The following is a 26,298-nucleotide window of genomic DNA, read 5'->3' as shown; positions in this document are numbered from 1 at the left end:
ATTTCTGTATCCTCAACTCCAGCTAAGCATGCATCCAACACGTCATAAAAGCCATTTTGGTCTGGCGGTCTGTAAATTGTGCCGACTAGATGAGATGAGAAATAAGAAATTATTCATAAATCAAACAAAGGAGGGGAGTGCTACTTTTCCACTTGCTACTTACCCATAATATAATATTGACCATATTAATCACGAGTATAAACAAAAACGTTAACATGATGTGCGTAAAGGGCGCAGCATCAACCTACAACACGTGCTTATTATTTCACATGTGCGTAAAAGATGCAGCGGCAACATTACGCATTTGATCAGGAAAGGAAACAGATAAGAGGAGGAGTTTGGAGTTCACTTGCTAGTTGCAGGAAGTCAGATGTTTTAACTAGAGCTGTATCTCTGAGGCAGCGTCTTTGAAGAGTTGACCGCGAGGAGTGTATTTCTTCAGCCTTGAGGACAGACACACAGCAGGGGAGAAACACGGTAAGCGGTCCTCCTCTCCCTCCAAGCGATCATCAACTCACAGAGAAGTTCGGCTACAATGTTCATTGTAGTTCTGGTGGTTTTATTGGGAGCTATTGCGGTGAACAAACACGAGTGTAGTGAACCCTACTACTGCGAGGCAGCTTCTACTCCAGACCAGGAAACCAACACTTCTGTTTTTCCTTTTTAATTGCAACGTCCTGTAACGACTAAAAAGAAGTCCCTCTGGGTTTCTATTTAATACGCTTCAAGTGTGTTGTCATGTTGTTGTGAACTTGTGACTGTGATGATAGTGACACGACGGCCTTTAGACAACCCTGCTGCTGCTGCTGCTGCTACTCCGTCGTTCCTTCTTTCCCACTGCGTTGTGTCTCGTCTGTAACCTCGTTGTGAAAGACACACCTGTGAGGAGGTCAAACATGCTCTCTGCCGTCGCCTAAAATGCGAGCAATCAATTTGAATGAAATGACAAACGCCAAGACAAAAGTATTTCTGTGTGTATATTGAGCCGTACTGTATTGTACCCATTCTGCAATCTGTTAAATAAAGTATTCATTCATTCATGCGCACAGGGGTTGATTGATTGAACATTTTATTAACAGATTGCAGAATGGGTACAATACAGTACGACCAGGGACGTTGTAACTTTAAATCGGCAGGGGGTGCGGCCTTTAAAAAAAAAGATGGGGCATTCTACCGAATTAGTTCAAAGTGCGGTCCGACCAGTGGCGGCGAGTAGAGTAGGGTCGAGCTGCAGACTCGGAGCCTCGGTCCAGATTGGTACTTCCGCCCTGCCACAGGACTATTAGTCCTGTGACAGGGCTATGCGCTGATTGGCGGAAAGTACGGAAGTATCTCGAATTACGTCTGACGTTTCTCTACGTTTAGCGAACATTAAACGTTGTATTCATAAAATAATATAAATCAGCAGCATGGGGAGGGCCGGGGGGAGGGGAGGTACAGGTAGTAGAAGACATAGAGGTACAGGTCACATAATTATAGTACAGTGGAGAAGTAAAAATAGAATAAAAAGGCAGTGTAAACAATATACAATATTATTAACTCTAATAAGCCGTGGGGTCTGCATTGTATAGAGCGGATCCCCCGGCCGTATTCAAGCGCTGGAGCGCTTTGCGATGGATCAAACTGTATTAATATAGTAGTTGGCTAGTTGCGCGCTTCTGGCCACCTCCCGCAGTGCGCGCATACACACTGTCTGTAGCTATACAGTACATTCCAATGTACAGTGTAAAATGTGTGTATGTCCCCTACCCAACCCCCCCCCCCCCCCCCACCTCCAATGTACAGCCCTCACCCAACCCACCCAACCCCACCCCACCAACCTCCTCCAATGTACAGTTTCTACGCCAAATGTATATACACTCCTTTTCTGGACACTTTTGTATCACAAACAGTACTGTATTTGCAAATCTGATATGTCATAAATGTATAGATGTAGCAGTACTGTCTATCTGTATGTCATGTATGTCATATATGTTATGATGAATTGAAAATGGGGGACCCTGGTGGAAACAAGACGAAAGTCTTTCTCTGGTCTGCATCCCCTTAACAATTGTATGTATTGAGATGTACTGTACTGTACCCATTCTGCAATCTGTTAATAAACTTTTCAATCAATCAATCAATGCAAAATTAATTGTCAAGAGCCAATCGCACAGGCATACATACACGACATACAGATAGACAGTACTGCTACATCTATACATTTATGACATACCAGATTTGCAAATACAGTATTGTTTGTGATACAAAAAGAGTCCAGAAAAGAGAGTATATACATTTGACGTAGAAACTGTACATTGGAGGAGGTTGGGTAGGTGGGGGGGGGGGGGGGGGGGGGGACTGTACATTGGAGGTGGTTGGGGGGGCACTGTACAACTGTACAAGCAAAACTGTACATTGGAATATTGACAACCATACTTGGTCATTTACTGTACATTGGAGGGGGTTGGGTTACAACACAGGAGCAGAGTATAAACAACAGTACAGTACTGTTTCTCATTCCTGTACTGTTGTTTATACTCTGCTCCTGTGTTGTAACCCAACCCCCTCCAATGTACAGTAAATGACCAAGTATGGTTGTCAATATTCCAATGTACAGTTTTGCTTGTACAGTTGTACAGTGTCCCCCACCCCTCCTACCCGACCCCCCCCCCCCCCCCCCCCAAGGCGAAAGTCTTTCTCTGGTCTGCATCCCCTTAACAATTGTGTGTATTGAGCTGTACTGTACTGTACCCATTCTGCAATCTGTTAATAAAATGTTCAATCAAGAATGGAGTGATTGACAGTGTCAAAGGCCTTTTGTAGGTCCAGCATGATCTGTTAATACAATTTTCAATCAATCAATCAATCAAGACCCTTGTCGCGGGCACTGCATTCCGTTCTCAGAATGGATTTGACTCGAGAGAGATCATCAGCAGGCTACAGTATATATGATATTCAGACTCTAGATCTATTTGCAGAGCCAGATGAGATGAGGCAACCTGTGCGATTGGCTCTTGACAATTAATTTTGCACGTACTGTATAGCTACAGACAGTATGTGTGTATGCGCGCACTGCGGGAGGTGGCCAGAAGCGCGCAACTAGCCTTCTACTATATTAATACAGTTTGATCCATCGCAAAGCGCTCCAGCGCTTTAATACGGCCGGGGGATCCGCTCTATACAATGCAGACCCACGGCTTATTAGTAGGGATGCCCCGATCACGTTTTCTGCCACCGATACCGATCACCGATCGTCGTGAGCCATATCGGCCGATACCGATCCGATACCGATCGTTTTTGATTAAAAGAAATTAAATTTGATTTATATATATAATTTTTTTTTTTTTTTTTATAAAATATATATTATATAATTAGACTTGTACTTGTATTATCTGCGAGATATCGCCACCACGCAACAAGCTCCACTGTCTGTGTGTACTCTAGTAGCCTCCAGCTACGGCCAGGATTCTCCGGAGCTGCAGCTGGAGCCTCGAGCTACGGCAAGGATTCTCCGGCGCTGCAGCTCGACCCAGGCTGGACCCTAGTATTGGTTTAACGTTAAATCACATTCACAAGCCCTCAGCTCCAATACACATCGAATCAGTGTTATAAGACATTGATATCAGGAGCTATCTGTGGCTACTGCTAGCCGGATATATAACGTTAATACAACGCCTCAGTGAATTATTTAGTTCAATGGGACATTTCGTTTTGAACAGTGACCTAGCTTGCGCTAACGTAACGTGAGCTAACAGCTAACAGCTAACAGGTATCATACACTCTACTAGACTTTGTGGAGCGTTTGTTTATGTCAGGAGCTATTGGTAGCTGGTCGGCTAGATACCGTTCGGTTAGACAATGCCTCATCATGTATTAAACTAAAAGTGAATAGTTGACTGGGTCATTTTGTAACTGTAGCTAAGCTAACATTAGCTCAGGGAGACGCCGACACCCCGTCCTCCCGTGTTTACATGCGTGCGGGAGGGGCTGGACTCGAGAGCAGACACCGCACCACCGGTGTCTGAGACAGAACTCAGTGACAGCGAATGAGATCGGGTTTGACGATCGGTGAAAATAAAACATTATCAGCGATCACCGATCGCATATTTATACTGATTATCGGCCGATATCGATCGGGGGCCGATCGATCGGGGCATCCCTACTTATTAGAGTTAATAATATTGTATATTGTTTACACTGCCTTTTTATTCTATTTTTACTTCTCCACTGTACTATAATTATGTGACCTGTACCTCTATGTCTTCTACTACCTGTACCTCCCCTCCCCCCGGCCCTCCCCATGCTGCTGATTTTATATTATTTTATGAATACAACGTTTAATGTTCGCTAAACGTAGAGAAACGTCAGACGTAATTCGAGATACGTCAGACGTACTTCGAGATACTTCCGTACTTTCCGCCAATCAGCGCATAGCCCTGTCACAGGACTAATAGTCCTGTGGCAGGGCGGAAGTACCAATCTGGACCGAGGCTCCGAGTCTGCAGCTGGACCCTATTGGTGGCGGCCGGTGGGTGCTTCGCCACTAGGGGCGCTATACCAAACGTTTTGCAAACATGTACAGTACCACGCAACAGACTCATGGCAAGACGTGAGTGATTCGACTCACGCTCACGGCAATGAATCGGCTCTTATGAACGAGTCGCTCAGCTGTTACTACAACAACACACAACCAGTCAAATAAAGTATAGTCTAGACTCTCTCCCTCTCTCCTTCTCTCTCTCACACACAGTGCGACGTGGAATCGATTCGTTACACAATCAGACCTATTATATACCAAGAATAACTTCAGTATGAGTACAGGGCTGTACACATATTTTGCATATTGTTAAACGAGCCAAGGCTAGCTATTAAACTATCGATATGAATCGAAAATCTGGGACCCTGATGTAAACAAGACAAACGTCTTTCTCTGGTCTGCATCCCCTTAACAATTGTGTGTATTGAGCCGTACTGTATTGTACCCATTCTGCAATCTGTTAATAAAGTTTTCATTCATTCATTCAAACATAGACGATATTGAACAAGCCATAATCCACGTATTTTCAATCCGAGAGAGCTGCAGTAGTTAAATCAATGAGCCATCGACACAGTCAGTGTGGTAACGTTATTATTGCATCCAAGATTGATACACGGCTGGCTAGGCAGTTGGTAGTCATAGTCTTGTGTTATACAATAAATAAACAATCAGCAATGTCTCGCTTCATGAATGGCCAGCAGTAGCCTAACAGTACTGCTCCAAAAAAAAAAACTATTTACAAACGTTAACGTTAACCACAGAGAGAGAGAGAGAGACTCACTGTTTAGTTGACACGTCCAGGGCTTGCCTTGATAAAGTGTATAATCCACTGTTGATGTATTCCAGACCACTGTCCACTGTGTCCAGACTGCATCCGCCATATAGCTTGTTAGCAGAAGCCCCACACAACACAAGTACTTCATTCCTTTGTCCATTTCTGCTCGAACAGACTGCAAACTACCTGGCGTTCTATCGCCATGCTCTAAGACAAACTCTAACCTTAACCAATTTTGAAAGAGTGCCTAAGCTTAAGTCTAAAGAACTTGCAGTCACGGCACGAGACAAACAACCTAGGACCAACCCAGGAACCAACCTAGCCGGAATAAGCTAGAATTGGAATAAGCTAGAATTGGAACATTAGAAATTGGATTCGGCCAATCAGAGATCGTCTCTGTGAAATTCTGCTACGGAAAAAAATACTGGCGTCGGCCAATCAGAGAGCGTCTCCGCGAAATGCGGCTACAGAAATTCTTGACGCTACTGGCTAGACCGCTTCAAATCGCGCCCGGATTCCAACATAATAGTCATATTTCAACGCACAACGCGTTATGCACTGATTGGCTGTGACGGATACAGCGATCAAACTGTGACGCGCACTCAGAGCGCTATCGCGTCTAGCCCGGGCCGAGAAATACGAAAAAATAAAAAAAGCGTGATGTCACTTCCTGCTCAGGAAAACGAGTTTCCTGCTCAGGAAAACGAGTTTTTTTTATTTGAGATAATAACATTATATTGTGCATTGGAAATACAAACATACTTAAAATGAGTAAATATTATTCATTTTAAACATGTTTATATTATTTATAGGGCTATAAAACAAAAAACTAAAACGTTTTATTTTCTTCTTCTGTGATTTAACAGCAGGTGGGTCGGCGCCCTTGCGCCCCTAGTGGCAGAGCCGCCACTGGGTCCGACAACAAGAAAAACCATTTAACAAAAAAAGTATTCAGACATAAGATTCTCTTCGGTTCAAATAACAAAAACCCCCCTACAGTGGGTGACGGATATTGTCACAACAAGGAAAGAAGATCTGGGCGATATGGCCTAAATATGATATCACGATATTTTCTGACCTTTCGGTGATACACGATACACATCACAATGTTTTTCTTTTTTCCCCCAAACGATTCATTATGAGGCTTACCAAGACGGTATTTGAGTTTGCAAGCTAACATTAAAGACAAAATAAAATACCCATGCATTTAGCATTTTTATATTATATATTAGATTTAGATTATTGGATTATTAGATTATATATTGCATATATTTAGCAATGAGATATTATATGATTAATTGAAAATGGGGGACCCTGATGTAAACAAGATGAAAGTCTTTCTCTGGTCTGCATCCCCTTAACAATTGTATGTATTGAGCTGTACTGTACCCATTCTGCAATATGTTAATAAAGTTTTAAATCAATCAATCGATAGCATTTTTATAAAACTACTGTATATTTGTATGTCTAAATGTTTTGATGAATTGAAAATAGAGGACCCTTATGTAAAAAAGCCGAAAGTCTTTTTCTGGTTTGATTGATTGATTGATTGAAAAGTTTATTAACAGATTGCAGAATGGGTACAGTACAGCTCAATACATACAATTGTTAAGGGGATGCAGACCAGAGAAAGACTTTCGTCTTGTTTACATCAGGGTCCCCCATTTTCAATTCATCATAACATATATGACATACATGACATACAGATAGACAGTACTGCTACATCTATACATTTATGACATATCAGATTTGCAAATACAGTACTGTTTGTGATACAAAAGTGTCCAGAAAAAGAGTGTACATTTGACGTAGAAACTGTACATTGGAGGAGGTTGGGTGGGGTTGGGTGGGTGGGGGCTGTACATTGGAGGTGGGGGGGGGGGGGGGGGGGGGTTGGGTAGGGCAGGGGTTCCCAAACTTTTCAGGCCAGGGCCCAGAAAATAAGGCGTCAGAGAGCCGCGGCCCAATGGACATCGTCAGACTTTTTATTTATTTTTTTTTTGCCATGTGACCGATTTTTTAAGCCAAATATCACTTCAATCCTTTTAAGTTAGTTCAAGTTAGTTATTCATTTATATGTGCTATTTATGAGAGGGCTAACTTGTTGCAAAATAATAATGATAATAATAATAGCCTCATTAAAATACTATTGTTGCTTCGGTTGTTTTCAGCGTTTTATGTGCATAATCTGTTATTTAGTTTGAAATGTTCGTTGAAATAAGTAGATTTTTCGTTTTTGTTTATTTATTAAAGGGGAACTATCTTATAAATGGCCTTTTTGAGTGTTTAGCATTGTTTCCTAGCTATGTGAACTTATATTAATATGATCTATGTCTCAAAATTCTCATATTGGCGCATTCTTCCAATTCTCCTCTCACAATATTCACCCTCACTGAACTGAGTCGTTTGAAAATGTGCCTATATGTGATGTCATAAAGACACCGCTGCATGTTAATGTTGAGATAGACGACGACGCTCCGCAGTGGTTTAGGTGGCACCTGCAGCCCAGGCTCAAAACAGATCGAAATCTTGAGGTAGAAAAATGCTGTTTTTGAGGACTTGATTAGAAATACAAAACAATGAATAAAAAAAATATATATATTACAGAGGTGTTCCATAGACTCACAGGAATTGTGTAAAAGTGCCCAAATAGTGAAAGAAATAGTAAAATAGTTCCCCTTTAAGTTAATATAAAACCATATAGTCACATTTTAGAATACAATAGAATAGAATTTTAGAATACAACTAGAAACACTGTCCTGGCCTGCTTCTAAGTTCAGTGGCCTGACAAAAAATAAAATAAAAAATAAAATATATATATATTTTTTTTTTTTATAAATCATCTCGCGGCCCACCTTTGGGTCGCGACCCCGACTTTGGGAACCACTGGGGTAGGGGACACACACACATTTTACACTGTACATTGGAATACTGACAAAGCCTTACTTGGTCATTTACTGTACAACTAGGTTAGGACATTTGTAGGGGCCAGTTTCGAATTGCAGTCTCACGTAGGTGTTTTTTTAGAGTGTTTTTGAAAGTGGGTAGTGATTCACATTCCTTTACAGCTTTAGGTAGGGCGTTCCACATTGATGTGGCATAATTGCGAAACGTGTTTAGTCCCTTGTTTGAGCCGAATCTGGGTTTTACATGATTTGTGGAGCTCCCTCTGGTGTTGTGATCGTGGTATTCACTGACCTTTGGGAAGTATTTTGACATGTACATGGGTACCTTGGTCGCGTAGTGTATCTTGTAGACCAGGCCCATTGCAAGTTGCTGTACTCTGTCGTCTACTCTAAGCCATCCTAGGTTGTCAAAGTGGGCAGGGGTGAGGTGGGTTCTAGGAGTCAGGTCAAGCAGTAGTCTGACTAGCTTGTTTTGAGATGTTTGTAAATTGTTTTTTAGTGCCTTTGAGGTGCTTTGGTACCATGAGGTGCAAGTAGGGCTGGGCGATATGGCCTAAATATGATATCACGATATTTTCGGACCTTTCGGCGATACACGATACGCATCACGATGTTTTTCTTTTTTTCCCCAAACAATTCATTATGAGGCTTACCAAGCAGGGTTTCCGTTAGAATTTTTTTTTGCAGGTCTGAGTGTCCGGTAGATTTCAATCTACCGGACAATCTACCGGACAAATGGGATAAATTCCGGTCAGAGTTTATTGAGCTTAAAAACAATTGATAGGCCTATATAAAGAATGACATCATCAAGGCATTTATAATATTTTAACTTAAAACTAGACTACTTTTGCGTATATACAGTCATTAATATATTCCAAATAAAATAAGTCCCTCGAGACTGCGTGCTGCTGCCGACTTGAGGTGTCGGTGGGCAGTCTGCCCGACCTTAATAAACAGCAGCCTGTTATAATCACATTTTTATGAGCTAACGAATTCCGTTATATTGGACATTTGTAGGCCTGCCGCGATAAGCAATAAATCGATTAATTGCCGCGATAATTTAAATGAATGCAATGATTTTGACGGACGCGATTAATTGCTATTTGCTATTTGTTTTAATGAGGCGGAACCAGTGCCCCTTGTCAGTCACTGTCCGTGTTGGGAGGCGGGCCGCTGCCGCTGGCTTTACTACAGAGCACAGCACAGGAGCTCCGTGGGGCAACACCACATAGCTTAACTACATTTCTCAATAGTGTTGCTCCTTTTAACCAAGTAGCGTTATTTGTAGTGTAACGTTAGAATAACACAGAATAACGTTAATACTATTACATGCATCATTGTTTACAATGAACGGGTGGGGCTAGTCAAAGGACTGGAGACGGGGACAAGTTAAACATGAATTAATTTATTATAACGGGTCGTTTTCGAGTCGTGCTGCAGTGCCTACGCACCACAGCTATTCTATTATAATACTGCTTTGACGCTTCCTCCTCATCGTTGATTGCCTGTAGTAGCTGCATCTGTAGCTAACGTTAAAACTAAAAAACACAACCGGACGAGTCAAGTTGTCGGCTAGGATAATCGCAACAATACTTCCGGTCCGGTCGGTGGGCTTCAAAATAAAAGTTTAAACACCGGAAAAGACGGAGCGGTGGGCTTCAAAATAAAAGTTTTGGGAAATAAATGTCTCAAAAAAATTCTCTAACCGGTCGCAATAATATCGCTTATCGCGATATTTTCGGGGGCAATTAATCGCCCAGCAAAATGTGTTATCGTGGCAGGCCTAGACATTTGTATTAATTATATCAAGCGAAGAACTGAGAAATTTGGCAGAGAGACGGCAACATTATCGTGGGTTTGCGCCGTGATGTATATCTCCACCTCCCAACGACTTGGTGCTGCTGCTCATAATGTCCGGTGAAAATAATTCCCTCTAAGCACAATTTGATTATTTGAATTGTATTAAAATAGGCTAAAATTAAATAGCCTATGCGATGAACGAAACAATCATTACATTTGTCGTTGCTTCACCAAGCAGCCGGTCAATGACATCCTGTGTCAGCGAGCTGGCAGCTGATATATTTACGTGAAGCATGGAGCAGGAGCAGACAGAGCAGAGCAGCGGTGTCAGCAGCGCCCCCACCCAACAGCTGAATTGCCAATGGCTGAATTGGAGTACTGCACCCTGCCAAGCCATGCTTCACGTAAATATATCAGCTGCCAGCTCGCTGACACAGGATGTCATTGACCGGCTGCTTGGTGAAGCAACGACAAATGTAATGATTGTTTCGTTCATCGCATAGGCTATTTAATTTTAGCCTATTTTAATACAATTCAAATAATCTAATTGTGTTTAGAGGGAATTATTTTCACCGGACATTATGACCGGAGAGATCAGATATGTCAGACTTCACCAGATTTTGCCGGTCAAATACCGGTAATTACCGGCTAACGGAAACGCTGTTACCAAGACAGTATTTGAGTTTGCAAGCTAACATTAAAGACAAAATAAAATACCCATGCATTTAGCATTTTTATATTATATATTAGATTTAGATTATTGGATTATTAGATTATATATTGCATATATTTAGCAATGAGATATTATATGATTTAGATATGAAATATGATGATGGGGGACCCTGATGTAAACTAGACTAAAGTCTTTCTCTGGTCTGAATCCTCCAGTCCACTGTTGTTGTATTGAGCTGTACTGTATTGTACCCATGCTGCAATCTGTTAATAACGTTTTCATTCATTCAGACGGCAAACAGAATCATTTTGATTGACAGTCGAGTCTGCCAATTACGTCACACCGCTCGCACCCGCCCTGCTGTTCTTAGCACCAATCGGCAAGCGCGTATTAATTTTTTACTTCCGCCATTGGAGAGCTCAATGACAACAACAATGGTAGGTCCCCGCGGCCGACGTTTAGCTTTTAGCTCCGCGGGACGACTAAACGACTGGAGGCATAATGATTTTACTGCAACGGATGTTATAATAAAAGCCTTTCCATACATCTGTCTGATTGAAAACTTTATTAACAGACCGCAGAATGGGCACAACTGAGTCAGCACGGGCTGAGATATGAACGACTAATGCTTGCTATATCTAGGTCGACCTCGGACGTTGCTATGTAAATACGCTGATGTTATTATTGAACGTGTAACTATATAACGTTAATGCCACAAAACGAATGCCTTTGTTATCATAAGTAGTAACTTTGATGCAGTAGTGTGTGTGGGGCGGGGCTGTTCAAAAGTTTCAACGTGTGGACCAGATTGTCGCGACACAATCCTCTTGGGCAAAACATCACGATATCCACGATACGTTTAAAAAGTGTATCGTTAATGAACTGTACCCGATATTTATATAATATCGTCATATCGCCCAGCCCTAGGTGCAAGCATAGTCGTAGTACCCTTGAATGAGTGCTCCTGCTAGAGTCTTCAGGGTATTCTTGTTTACCAGAGAGGAGATCCGGTACAAGAATCGCGTTCGTTGGTTGACTTTTTTTATTACATTGGATGCCATTTTGTCACAGGAAAGATTAGCCTCTAGGATGGAACCCAGGTAGGTAATTTCATCTTTCCTTGTGACAATATTGTCACCCACTGTAACCGAGAAGCCGTCTGTCTTGCTGAGTTTGTTATTTGAACCGAAGAGAATGGACTCTGTTTTACCCATGTGTAATGATAGTTTGTTGTCGACGAGCCATATGCAGATTTTGCCTAGTTCCGAGCTGAGGGCTTTTTCAACCTGTAACTTGTTCTTCTTGTCAGAGACCAGCAGGGCTGAGTCGTCCGCAAACAGGAACAAGTTGCAGTCACAAGCTGACGACATGTCATTTGCATAAATTAGGAATAGTAGTGGTCCTAGTATGCTTCCTTGTGGAACACCACAGCTCACTGTGAGGGGGGGGGGATAGGATACCGTTTACCTCCACCATCTGTTCCCTCCCCTCCAGGTAGGATTGTATCCAGCTCACTGATAAACTATCAAAACCAATTGCTTTTAGCTTGTCAATCAGAATGGTGTGATTGACAGTGTCGAAGGCCTTTTGTAGGTCCAGCATGACCATGCCGCAGTATTTGCCCGCGTCCACCTCTTGTTTGATGTGGTCGTTTAAATAGAGAAGGCATGCGTCAGTGGAGTGGGATGTTCTGAAGCCAGATTGGAATTCGTAGATTAGATTTTTTTCCGCAAGGTACTTTTCGATCTGTTCGTATACTATTTTTTCCATGACTTTCGAGATGGATGTAAGGATAGAAACAGGGCGGTAGTTGCCCGGGTCTAATTTGCTGCCCTTTTTGTGCAGGGGTGTTACTCTCGCAATTTTGAAGTCCTTGGGGACGTGTCCCTGTTTTATGGAGAGGTTTATTATATGTGTGATGACTGGGGTCAGGGCTGTACACTGCGATCATGTCGTCGCAAATTGCCCCCTAATCTGGCCGGTGCGAGTGGAAAATATCATCTGGGGGCAAGCTTGCGATTAGTGATTGCAACCCTTCATTCGCATTTCACTCCTAAATTAATCCATACAAATTGGATAAAACATTAGCCTACAACCAGGGCATAATGTTGCGGTTGTAATTTCATTAGACAGACCAGCGCGGACCTTTAATAACATGCAATTTGATTGACACAAGCAATGGGCTAACGTTAGCTGCTATCCACGGTATCCATTAGGATTATGCTAAGCTAACTAGCGTTAGCTGCTGCTAACCCTGGACACCAGTCAAAGCGGACTCCACAACACTAGTTCCATTCGGGAGGAAAGGGGGTGGGTTATATTGACAACGCTTGACAACAGAAGTTTAAACATAACTTCATATTTATTGGTTATTCGTTTCTGTTACTGTATATCATCCACTTTCCATCTCCGTCTGTTAAACTCTTCCTGTTTACATTCGAGTGTGACGTCATCACCTACGGCAGCTTAGACGATCAAAACGCGAACCTAGAACAAAACCCGGGGGGGGGGGGGGCTGGCTCTCTCATTCGTTCTCGCCCCCTCTCTCTCTCTCTCTCTCTCTCGCTCTGATTGATTGAAAACTTTATTAACAGATTGCAGAATGGGTACAGTACAGCTCTCTCTACATTCAATGATTTAAAGTAGCCAAAACGTTACAGACAGTATAAATACTAACTGGATAGTTGATGATATAAACATTTAATTTCATTATCTGAAATATTCTAAAATCATTAAGTCTGCTATAAGCCATTATCCCTTTGTGTGTGTGATTATTATTTTCTCACAGTAGTGTGTGTGTGTATATATATATATATATATACGCGTGTTTGGCTAAAGTGGATAGAAAACACAGTACTGTGCAAAAAAAAGGCACCCAAAAGTTTTTATATAAATGGTCTTAGATGTAAATACATTTTTTATTAGTGTGTCAGTAGACTACTCTTAGTACATTTTCATTAAATTATTTTTTAAAGCATCTTCATGGTTTAATAATGCAAACATATGTTGCAGGGACTTATTATAATCATCATATTGGCGTGACTGTATGCATCAAAGGGTTAAATCAAGCATTTTTAAGTGCTTTAGAGGAAATGTCAAAATATTGCGATATATCGTGTATCGTGATATGGCCAAAAAATATCGCGATATCATTTAGAGGCCATATCGCCCAGCCCTACTATAATGGTAAAATAGTTATTTAAAAATTTGCCCCTAAAAATATTCTTTGCCCCTAAATTTCTCATTTAGGGGCAAGTGTGCCCCTAGTGAAAAAGCTTAGCGTACAGCCCTGTGGGGTGATGGCTGCTGCTGAGTCTCTGAGGAATTTGGAGGGGATGTTGTCGTGGCCAGTGGCCTTGTTTGGTTGGAGGGTGCTCAGTTTTTTGAGTACCTCATCTGTAGTTACCATTTCCAGTTTGAAGTTGTCTTTGTGGACGCCTAGGTTCTTGTAGTATGCTACTATGTGTTCTACCCCATACTGCCCTGAGTGGGAGGGTAGTTTGTTTACCAGTGTTGTGGCTATGTTTGTGAAGAAAGTGTTTAAGTAATTGGCTACATCCAGCTTGTCTGTGATGAGCGTGTTGTCCGTCTTTATGTTTATGTTTGAGAACCTGGTTTTAAGTTTTTTACTGCAGCCTAGTTGATTGTTGAGTAATTTCCAAAGTTCACGTGGTTTATTTTTGTTTTCCTCGGTTTTGTCATTGATGAAATCTTTTTTAGCAGTTTTGATCATGGAGTTTACGTCATTTCTTAGTCTGTTTCTTTCTAGTTTGAGTTCAGTCACATGGTCTTGGAGTTCACTGCTCGTGCTTTTGGTAAGCTTTGACTGACTTTTACGAAACTCTGAGCATATTTTGTCTCTGGCTTTCATAGCGGTCAGTATTTCAGTGTGCATCCATGGCTCAGCGCGATTTTTTTACCCTGGTGGTTCTTAGGGGGGCCATGTTGTTTAGTATTGATGAAAATTTGGTTTTGAAGCCAAGCCAAGTTTCTTCAACCAGTGTACCATTGAGTTCATCTGACCAGTCCAGACTCTCCAGTTCAAGGTTAAAGGCCTCGCTAGAGTAGGTTTTGAGGTCTCTAGATGTGACTGTTTTGTGACAGCCAGCCTTTAGTTTTAGCTTTTTGCGGGTACAGAATATCATATAATGATCACTTAACCCACATGCTATAACCCCTTTATTGGAGATCTTGGACTTGTCAGAGGTCAGGATGAGGTCAATGGTAGTCTGAGTTGATTCACATACCCTTGTGGGTTGGGTGATTAGCTGGCTGAGGCCGTGCAGATCACAAAACCTATTGAAGGATTTGAAGTAGAGTTGTTCCGATACCGATACCAGTATCGGAAATGCCGCCGATACTGCCTAAAATGCTGGTATCGGTATCGGCGAGTACACGTAAATTCTAGCCTCCGATCCCATGATGTAATTTATCTCCTGCCGAGTCCTGCGGAGAGTGAGGATTATAAAATGAACATGTTTTAAAGTGTGATGCTGTGTCATTTTAACAGCAGATACACTTTCTTAAATTCCATTGTCCCCGACAGTGCGGTGTGACGGGGAGCTCGGACGGGAATCGGGATGTGTTTGGCTGGTGTTATGATAGCATTAGCTGGAAAGATAGCTAGTTGGAACAACATCCGCTTTAACGTTACATCAAATCAGATGATCGCCTGTCCTTTCTCCAGGACCTAACACTGTCCGTGACCGTCTATCAACAATAATGCACCCACGGTGAATTGTATTTAAGTTAAGTAGCTACGGACTAGCGTTAGCTGATTATTACTAACGTTATCAAATGTCAATGCGGGAAGACGAGCTAGGTCAGTTAGCTTAGCTTGATAACGTTACCGTGTTTAAAGTTGGTGCATAATCCAGCAATAATGGCTGCAGACCTGCAAGCAAAGTACAGCAAGTGCCAAAGGATAAGAGTCTGAGGCGGAGTTTCAAAAGAGAATGTTGAATATTTATTTTGCATCAAAAATCACAACATGAACGTTCTATCTGCCACTAGCTTACAGACTGAATAGGGTATATCTGCAGAGCCACTGAGTAGCGAGTGCAACACCGTTTAATGTCCGTGTGGATCATTGGAGTAGGGTATATCTGCAGTGCTGTAGCCCATACTCATTGATTAATGATACTAATACAAATCTATACAATCACCTGTTGTTGAATAAATACCATTACTTTCTAGTTATTACAGTATAACAGTATCCGGAAAAAAAAATATATATATATAATTTATAATATTTTTTATTTCTTTTTTTTTTATGCGCTGGTATCGGATAAATATCGGTATCGGCCGATACCCAAAGCTTAGGTATCGGAATCGGATCGGAAAGGGAAAAATGGTATCGGAACATCTCTAATTTGAAGACGGGTGCATCTTTTTGTTGCATATCCGTAGGCCTGCCACGATAACACATTTTGCTGCGCGATTAATTGCCCCCGAAAATATCACGATAAGCGATATTATTGCGACCGGTTAGAGAATTTTTTTTTTTTTTGGAGAAATTTATTTCCCAAAACTTTTATTTTGAAGCCCACCGCTCCGTCTTTTCCTGTGTTTTAGACTTTTATTTTGAAGCCCACCGACCGGACCGGAAGTATTGTCGTGATTATCAGGTACTTTGGGTACCAGAAAAGTCACGTGAAACACTGCAGACCACTGATTGGTCAGAATAGAGACGCGTCTCTAGGATTTCATAATCATTATGTTTGCAGCAGGCACAAGTGCAATAAACAAAGGATACAGTCACTGTGTATTCTGCCTCATTTATTGATTAAACAAAACCGACATCAACACAATTTGCCACCGAGCGGAGAGTTTAGTCTCGCAAAAAGATCGCTGACTTGTTAAGGCTTGTTGTTAGGTTAGGTGCTAATGTTGTGCTAGCGTTTTAGCATGGCTATCGTACATAGCGTGATCAATATAACTCGCTATTGATTGTTTGTATGAGTAACGTTAATGCCAGTAGAATAGACACAACGTGAGGTAATCACCATCCATTTTAAACCGGTTATTACCTAATGCTAACGTTAGCAAATAGACGCGACTGGTAACGTTACAGCTTGTTAGCCTAATGTTAACGTTAGCATAGACAGCCTAGCTAACGTTAACGCTTGTAGAATAGACACAATGAGAGGTAACGTTAGCGTTAGCAGAATAGACACAACGAGGGTCTTGTTAATGTTGTTATTGATTGAAAACTGTGTTTACTCTGTTTGTATGAGTAACGTTAATGCTAGTAGAATAGACACAATGAGGGGTAACGTTAGCCCCACGGAGCTCCTGTGCTGTGCTCTGTAGTAAAGCCAGCGGCCCGCCTCCCAACACGGACAGTGACTGACAAGGGGCACTGGGTCCGCCTCATTAAAACAAACGCGCAAATAGCAATTAATCGCGGCCGTCAAAATCATTGCATTCATTTTAATTATCGCGGCAATTAATCGATTTATTGCTTATCGCGGCAGGCCTACATATCCGTGTTCCAATCCCCAATAAGAATCTTTTCAGCATCCTCAGCTCCAGCTAAGCACACATCCAGAGTATCATAAAAGCCAGTTTGATCTGGCGGTCTGTATATTGTGCCGACTAGAACAGATTTTGCCCTTTCAAATTGAATTTCCACCCATACGGTTTCAATTGTCTCATGATGAAGGTCAGTACGGGTAATGAATTTGGTGTCCTTATTAGAGCTGCCGCGATTACCGCATTACCGCGGTATCGCTGTTACATCACGGCCACCGCAGAGTAGGCTGAATACCGCGTCACCGCTGTTTTTTATAATAATAATAATAAATTATCCTCCTCCTCGTTGGGCTTGCGGCTCTGCAGATATACCCTACTCCTCTCTCGAGGTTCCAAGCGACCCTATTGGGTACCAGAAAAGTCACGTGAAACATTGCAGACCACTGATTGGTCAGAAGAGAGTCGCGTCACACGTTGTAGCGTCATGCAGTGTGTTACCACCAATCGGCAAGCGAGTATTAGGTTTTTACTTCCTGAATGTCAGATCATCACAACACGGCTAATAACTAGAGTTGTTCCGATACCGATACTAGTATCGGAAATGCCGCCGATACTGCCTAAAATGCTAGTATCGGTATCGGCGAGTACACGTAAATTCTAGCCTCCGATCCCATGATGTAATTTATCTCCTGCCGAGTCCTGCGGAGAGTGAGGATTATAAAATGAACATGTTTTAAAGTGTGATGCTGTGTCATTTTAACAGCAGATACACTTTCTTAAATTCCATTGTCCCCGACAGTGCGGTGTGACGGGGAGCTCGGACGGGAATCGGGATGTTTGGCTGGTGTTATGATAGCATTAGCTGGAAAGATAGCTAGTTGGAACAACATCCGCTTTTAACGTTACATCAAATCAGATGATCGCCTGTCCTTTCTCCAGGACCTAACACTGTCCGTGACCGTCTATCAACAATAATGCACCCACGGTGAATTGTATTTAAGTTAAGTAGCTACGGACTAGCGTTAGCTGACTATTACTAACGTTATCTTAATGTCGATGCGGGAAGGCGAGCTAGGTCAGTTAGCTTAGCTTGATAACGTTACCGTGTCTAAAGTTGGTGCTATTAACATAATCCAGCAATAATGGCTGCAGACCTGCAAGCAAAGTACAGCAAGTGCCAAACGATAAGAGTCTGAGGCGGAGTTTCAAAAGAGAATGTTGAATATTTATTTTGCATCAAAAACCACAACATGAACGTTCTATCTGCCACTAGTTTACAGACTGAATAGGGTATATCTGCAGAGCCACTGAGTAGCGAGTGCAACACCGTTTAATGTCCGTGTGGATCATTGGAGTAGGGTATATCTGCAGTGCTGCAGCCCATACTCATTGATTAATGATACTAATACAAATCTATACAATCACCTGTTGTTGAATAAATACCATACGTTCTAGTTATTACTAAAAAACAGTATAACAGTATCTGAAAAAAAAAGAAAAAAAGAAAAAAGTATAATTTATATAATTTTTTTTTAATTTTTTTTTTATGCACTGGTATCGGATAAATATCGGTATCGGCCGATACCCAAAGCTTAGGTATCGGAATCGGATCGGAAAGGGAAAAATGGTATCGGAACATCTCTACTAATAACGTTAGCTTTAACTCTCCGCCGGAGTGGACTACGATCGCTCCTAAGGAGTACTAAACGAGACATAATGATTTTACTGTCTGCAACGAATGTTATAATAAAAGCCCTTCGTTCTATACACTTGTCTGATTGAAAACTTTATTAACAGACCGCAGAATGGGACAACTCGGCACGCTCTGAGCAAAGAAAGGAACTGAGATATGAATAGAGTATTGCTTGCCTTGCTATTGTCCGGTAAATACGCTGATGTTATTGAACGTATAACTATATAATGTTAATGCCACAAAACGTAGTAACTTTATAGTAATAATAATAAGAAAGGGTCGGGGGGGTTAGGGGTAACCACCCCTGCCCGCGACACCGAGTGAACGGCGCACGACCAGAGGGTAAACTTCGAATCCGTGTTTCACTTTCAATAACTAATGCGTGCTTGCCGAATCCCAAACAATATTCATGCTGCAAAGTCATCCTCTAAAAATAGACATTTAGACTAGAGGCAGGCTATATGCTATAAAGAGTAGACTACTACTAAAAAAAAAAATGCATTCAAACTTTTTTTTAAATTCTTTTGTGTGCATGCGGTAATAACCGCGGCGGTAGGAAATATTTTGCAAATTTGTGCGGTAAGGAAATAATCAATACCGCGGCAGCTCTAGTCCTTATGCATGTACATACAAACACCACCTCCATACTGGTTTCTGTCATTACGGACTATAGTATAGTTCTCTAACTCTATTTCAGGGTCTGTTACAGTTGAGTCAAGTTTAGTTTCAGTAAAGCATATTATGTCTACCTTACCGCTCATAAACAGGTTTCTTATTTCATGGTCTTCATCCTCCAGTCCACTGTTGTTGTATTGAGTTGTACTGTATTGTACCCATTCTGCAATCGTTAACGTTTTCATTCATTCAATCATTCAGCCGGCAACAGAATAATTTTGATTGACAGTCGAGTCTGCCAATTACGTCACACCGCTTGCACCCGCCCTGCTGTTCTTGGCACCAATCGGCAAGCGCTATGCGTTTTTTACTTTCCTGAAGTCCTCCATTGATTTTGACGAGAGCTCAGCTCAACGACAACAACAGCTCCCCGCGGCCGACGAGTGATTACCAGCGCACCGCAGCATGACTAAACAAGGCATAATGATTTTACTGCAACGAATGTTATAATAAAAGCCTTTCCATATATCTGTCTGATTGAAAACTTTATTAACAGACCGCAGAATGGGCACGCACAACTCAGCACGGGCTGAGATATGACAGGGCTGTACGCTAAGCTTTTTCACTAGGGGCACACTTGCCCCTAAAAAAAATATTTTTTAGGGGCAAATTTTTAAATAACAATTTACCACTATTTATATCTATTGTTTTTGATTTAAAAATAAAATAAAAAAAATAATTTTATAATTTTTTTTTAATAAAATATATATTATATAATCATACTTGTAGTTGTATTATCTGCGAGACATCGCCACCACGCAACAAGTCAAAATGCTCGCTATATGCAACCAGCTCCACTGTCTGTGTGTACTCGAGTAGCCTCCAGCTACGGCCAGGATTCTCCGGAGCTGCAGCTGGACCCTATACTGTAGCCTCCAGCTACGGCCAGGATTCTCCGGCGCTGCAGCTGGACCCTATTGACTATATTCAGCGTGCCCTCAGCTCGAATACGCATCGACTCAGTGTTATAAGACATTGATATCAGGAGCTATCTGAACTATTTAGTTTAATGGGACGTTTCGTTTTGAACAGTTAGGGTTGGGTACCGTTCACATTTGAACCAGTACCTGGGGATCGATAATGGTATACGACGACAGGGCTTGAGACTAACACCGTCCCGTCGTCCCGGGGGAAATAAACTATGTATTTGGGATGAAGAAAAATCCTCCACGGGCCGGGACACAGTCGGGACGAAGAGGATTTATTTTCCCCCACTTGGAAAATGTCAACTGCGCCGACTGTCAGTGCGCATATCACTGTCAAACGGTGCGTGTTCCGAGTGCTCGCTTTAGTTGACAGTGGCACGAGACCACTGCACGAGACCCGCGGAAATATCAGAATGTTTAATAGAATGTTTAATAAAAAAAGTTCTCGTGGTTCCGGCCATCCTCTAGCCATCCTCTCAGTCAAGGGAGCACTCTCAAACATGCTGCACTATTTGAAGTGTATAACGTTAAACGGAGCAGAAGAAGATGGAATAACAGACACAGACTGACCAACAGGGAACTGCATCCAACCCTAGTACAAAGGCAGGTCTGCGGTGGTGGCTACTGCCACTGCTGGCTCAATGTTCTCGACGGTCACATTTTCATTCGACGGCTCACTAGGAGGTGGAACGCGTCGAAAATATGAAGCAATACTAACTTTACTTTTCTTCATAGGCATAGCTAAATCAGACAGTCAGCCAGTCTATCAGAGTGCTCAATCGATTTCCCCCACTCTCATACCTGAGTGCTCAGCTCGCGTGAGTGGCGTCATCACACGGCTTGGATAATTTAGGAGTGAAATGCGAATGCAAGGCTTGAAATCCCTACTCGCAAGCCCGCCCCCAAATATTATTTACCAATTGCAATGGCCAATTAAAGGGGCAATTTGCGACGAGCTCGTCGCACTGTACAGTAATGCTTGCTATCTATGTCGTCATCGGACGTTGCTATGTTTGGGTAAATACGCTGATGTTATTGAACGTGTAACTATATAACGTTAATGCCACAAAACGAATGCCTTTGTTAATAATAAGTAGTAACTTTGATGCAGTAGTGTGTGTGTGGGGGCGGCGTTGTTTGAACGGGTGTGGACCAGATTGACGCGACACAATCCTCTTGGGCAAAACATCACGATATCCACGATACGTTAAAAAAGTGTATCGTTAACACTATGACGACCGGCGGGGCCCGGCGATTTAGGCCTCAGAGGACAGCAGATAGTAAACAAACCGATGTAATTTCTAAGAGCATTATATATCATTTATAGTATTGCTATCTGTCCATTCTCATTGTCACTTGAGTGCATAAACCGTGCCTTCATAATGGCTTAAAGAAAAAAAAATCCATCGATTGGTTGTCATTTTATAGCGTCGTGAATATAAGGTTTATCGCACTTTTCGTCTCGTCTTTTTTCCCGGGAGCTAGATAATAGGCTAAACGTTGGCGCCGTTATATCAAACGCCATTTCTGCTGTATATATATATACGAATGAAATAAAACACTGCGTTTCATCCGGACTATAATAGAGCATCTATGGATGAAATGGGGGCGGCGGGGAACGCCGATTACTATTATTGATTACCAATACAGTGTGCGTTCAATATAGCATTTTCATTGACCGATCACGTTACGTTATAAAACAATGTCCAATCCAGCTGTAATTTGGGGTAATATTATCCTACCGTCAGGCCATGTGATCGCCGGCAGCATTTCCTCACCAGTCATCGGATTCTGGTAGATCGATATGCACATTGGCTAATCATAAATCCCATTATTCCACGCTGAAAAAAACGCTCGCCAAACTGATCCAAGATGGAGGATGTTCGGCTGGGATCAAGGAACTATGATCCGCCCACATAACTAGTTTGCATTTTTTTTTAAATCACATAATGATACTGCAGTGGAGCGATGGCGCCCCTAAGCGGGTGTGGCCGGTACTGCATGTTTCGAAAATCAAATATGTGAAAAGATGCTGGTAGTGGATCGGGTACCTAAGAAGCATTATAAATATGGAATAAAACAATAACTCGTCACGTATATACTCGTGGCTCGTGGTCCACAACGCTCTTTTTCGAAACGCGTATATACTCGTTCTCGGACGGCATAGTGTTAATGAACTGTACCCGGTATTTATATAATATCGTCATATCGCCCAGCCCTTTCCATCCTAGAGGCAAATCTTTCCTGTGACAAAATGGCATCCAATGTAATAAGAAGTCAACCAACAAACTCTATTCTTGTACCGGATCTCTTCACTGGTAAACAAGAATACCCTGAAGACTCTGGCAGGAGCACTCATTCAAGGGTACTACGACTTAGTCTGTTTCTTTCCAGTTTGAGTTCAGTCACGTGGGCTTGGAGTTCACTGCTCGTGTTTTTGGTAAGCTTTGACTGACTTTTATGAAACTCGAGCATTTTTTGTCTCTGGTTTTCATAGCGGACAATATTTCGGAGTGCATCCACGGCTCAGCACGATTTCTTACCCTGGTGGTTCTTAGGGGGGCCATGTCGTTTAGTGTTGTTGAAAATTTGGTTTTGAAACCAAGCCATGTGTTTCTTCAACCAGTGTACCATTGAGCTCATTTGACCAGTCCATGCTCTCCAGTTCTAGGTTAAATGCCTTGCTAGAGTAGGTTTTGAGTAGGGATGCCCCGATCGATCGGCCACGATCGTTATCGGCCGATACTCAGTATAAATATGCAATCTGTGAATTCCGATAATGAGTCATATTCGCCGATCGCGGAAACCGATCAAGCGAAGGTCTCACTCGCTGTCTGTCTCAGACACACACGACCTGCAAACTGCCGCTGCTCCTCCTCCCTAGCCCCGCCCGCCCCCGTGTAGAGTTTGTAAACACTGAGGACTGAGAGGAGGCTCCCCTGCTCGAGTCTGAAAGCTCCGTGGGCATGTCCGAGGGCTTGCAGCAAGCCAGAGTTTAACACAGTTTCAATCAATCAATAACAACATTAACCAGACTCTCGTTGTGTCTATTGTGCTAAAGCTAACGTTACCTCCTTGTGTCTATTCTACCAAGCAACCCGGGTTTAACGTTACCTCTCGTGTATATCTGCTGACGTTAGTATTAGGCTAATGACAACAAACTTAACACATCAGCGATCTTGTTGTGACACTAAACTTTCCGCTCTGTGGTAAATTGGGTTGATGTCGGTTTTGTTTCATCAATAAATGAGGCCGAATACACAGTGAATCCATCCTTTTCTGTTTATTACACTTTGCTGTCGCAAACAAATCCTGAATGAAATACATCCTAGCGAGGCAGTAAAGATGGCGGCTTTCTGTTTTTGTTCAGAGACTCCGATGTGTGACGCGTCTCTCTTCTGACCAATCAGTGGTCTGCAATGTTTCACATGACTTTTCTGGTACCACTTCTACCCAATAGGGTCGCTTGGAACCGAGTAGGGTATATCTGCAGAGCTGCAAGTCCAACGTCTGGGCGCTACTTTATTATTATTAAAAAAAATCAGCTGTGATGCGGTATTCAGCCCAACTCTGCGGTGGGCGTGATGCAACAGCGATACCGCGGTAATGCGGTTATCGCGGCAGCTCTACGGCTAGCTACTGATAGCTCCTGATATCAACAAATGATCCAGAAAGTCTAGTAGTCCATGTTCATACCTCCGTTAGCTTGCGTTAGCTTGCGTTAGCTGACGTTAGTTCTCTGTTCAAAACGAAATGTCCCATTGAACTAAAGTTCTGTCTTAACGTCATCTAGCCGGCTAGCAGTAGCTACAGATAGCTCTTGATATCAATGTCTTATAACATTGATTCAATGCGTATTGGAGCTGAGGGCTTGCTGAATGTGAAATGACCAAAGAACCGTAACGTTACCAATAGGGTCCAGCTGCAGCGCCGGAGAATCCTTTTTGGAGCTGGAGGCTACTAGAGTACACAGACAGTGGAGCTGTTTGCAGATAGCGAGCATTTTGACTTGTTGCGTGGTGGCGATGTCTCGCAGATAATACAAGTACAAGTCTAATTATATAATATATTTTATAAAAAAAAAATTTTATATAAAATAATTTTTAATTTCTTTTTAATCAAAAACAATCTTATCGGATCGGTATCGGCCGATATGGCTCACGACGATCGGTGATCGGTGGCAAAAAACGTGATCGGGGCATCCCTAGTTTTGAGGTCTCTAGATGTGACTGTTTTGTGACAGCCGGCCTTATGTTTTAGCTTTTTGCGCGTACAGAATATCATATAATGATCACTTAACCCGCATGCTATAACTCCTTTATTTGAGATCTTGGACTTGTCAGAGGTCAGGATGAGGTCAATGGTAGTCTGAGTTGATTCACATATACGTGTGGGTTGGGTGATGCTGGCTGAGGCCGTGTAGATCACAAAACCTATTGAAGGATTTGAAGATGGGTGCATCTTTTTGTTGCATATCCGTGTTCCAATCCCCAATAAGAATCTTTTCTACATCCTCAGCTCCAGCTAAACACACATCCAGAGTATCATAAAAGCCATTTTTTTCTGGCGGTCTGTAAATTGTGCCAACTAGAACAGATTTAGCCCTTTCAAATAGAATTTCCACCCATACAGGTTGTTTGTTCAACCAATTGAAAGTATTGTCTGGGACTTTGGCTTTAGTCAGCTGTGCAGAACGTTTGACCTTCCTAGGTTAGACAGCTGTGCAGAACGTTTGACCTTCCTAGTAGGGGTGGGAATCGCCAGAGACCTCACGATACGATAGTATCGTGATACTAAATATATCGCGATACGCTGAGTATTGCGAATATATATATTTTTTAATCAAATTAAATGTATTACCTTTTTTCAACTGCAAAGTAAAACTGTCAACATGTTTTATCTAATAAAATAAAGTTCAGTCTGTTCATCTCACTTCAATCATTTTTATTGCAGAACATGGTATTTTCTCGAGCAGACAGATGTAAACACTGTAATCTGTGCTGCATGTACCTGACAAACTGATATGTTTGTATTGTCATATTCCAACTTAACTGAATGCACGTGTGTGGACTACTGTACTATTACAGGTATTGAAATGAACAATGCAACTTCCATAGGCCTAAAAGAAAAAATTGTTTGTTTCCGGTTGCCGACCGACCCTGCCGATTTTAGGTGCGACCCATTTTAAATTTTTTATTTTTTTTAAACAATAACGTTTCATATAAATCTTAGTCAAACCTTTAGTATTATGGATATTAACACTTTCTCTGCCAGAGACTCCTAAACTCGTCATTCCCCGCCATGCTAATTCTGCCAATGACGCCGTAACACATCATTGATATCAATATTTCAAAAATCTGTGATCGCAATCATATTTCTCCCCCAGAGACTTGAGATCTACTGTTGATCCCCTCTCAACTCTCTAACTGTTCAAGAGCGCCATCTGGTGGCCGATCGGCGGATCGCCCAAACCGGAAACGGAAGCTGGTGCTCATTCCAATTCGGTCCGATCACTCGCTAATAGTCCCGGGACTCGAGCTAGACACAATGGATAGCAATCCGTTACCAATAACTCTATAAACAACATGATTTGGATAGAGCCATATGAAATCCGCGTTCACGGAATCGCGGACGGAATCGCGGAATTGACCAATAAAAATGGAATCAACTGCAAAACGTGGAATATTGCAGAATTTGGCCTAATCTGGACTGAAATTCCGTTTTTGGGTGGAATGCTTGGTGCACACGCGACCGGGGAGGCGGACGCTAGAGCGGGTTACACACAACACAGGCAGTCTCCCAAGCGTCTCGCTGCTTCGGTGTTTACATCGTCAAGAAGCTAATAAATTCCCCAATA

General features: G+C 42.2%; 1 protein-coding gene across 1 annotated transcript in view; it reads left to right on the top strand.

The window, feature by feature from the left end:
- The first annotated feature begins 391 nt into the window (after window positions 1-391).
- The window catches only part of LOC311222718 (protein NLRC3-like), a 36,210-nt gene continuing 10,303 nt past the window's right edge, over window positions 392-26,298 (top strand). Inside the window, exon 1 of the mRNA XM_084307328.1 lies at window positions 392-477. The gene's annotated coding sequence lies outside the window, so the exon portion shown is untranslated. The remainder of the gene's footprint in view (window positions 478-26,298) is intronic.

Source organism: Notolepis coatsorum (assembly GCF_963971535.1).
Source record: "Notolepis coatsorum genome assembly, chromosome: 2".
NCBI lineage: Eukaryota > Metazoa > Chordata > Actinopteri > Aulopiformes > Paralepididae > Notolepis > Notolepis coatsorum.
The sequence above is the reverse complement of the archived record's forward strand: the minus strand, read 5'-3'. Positions and strand labels throughout refer to the sequence as shown.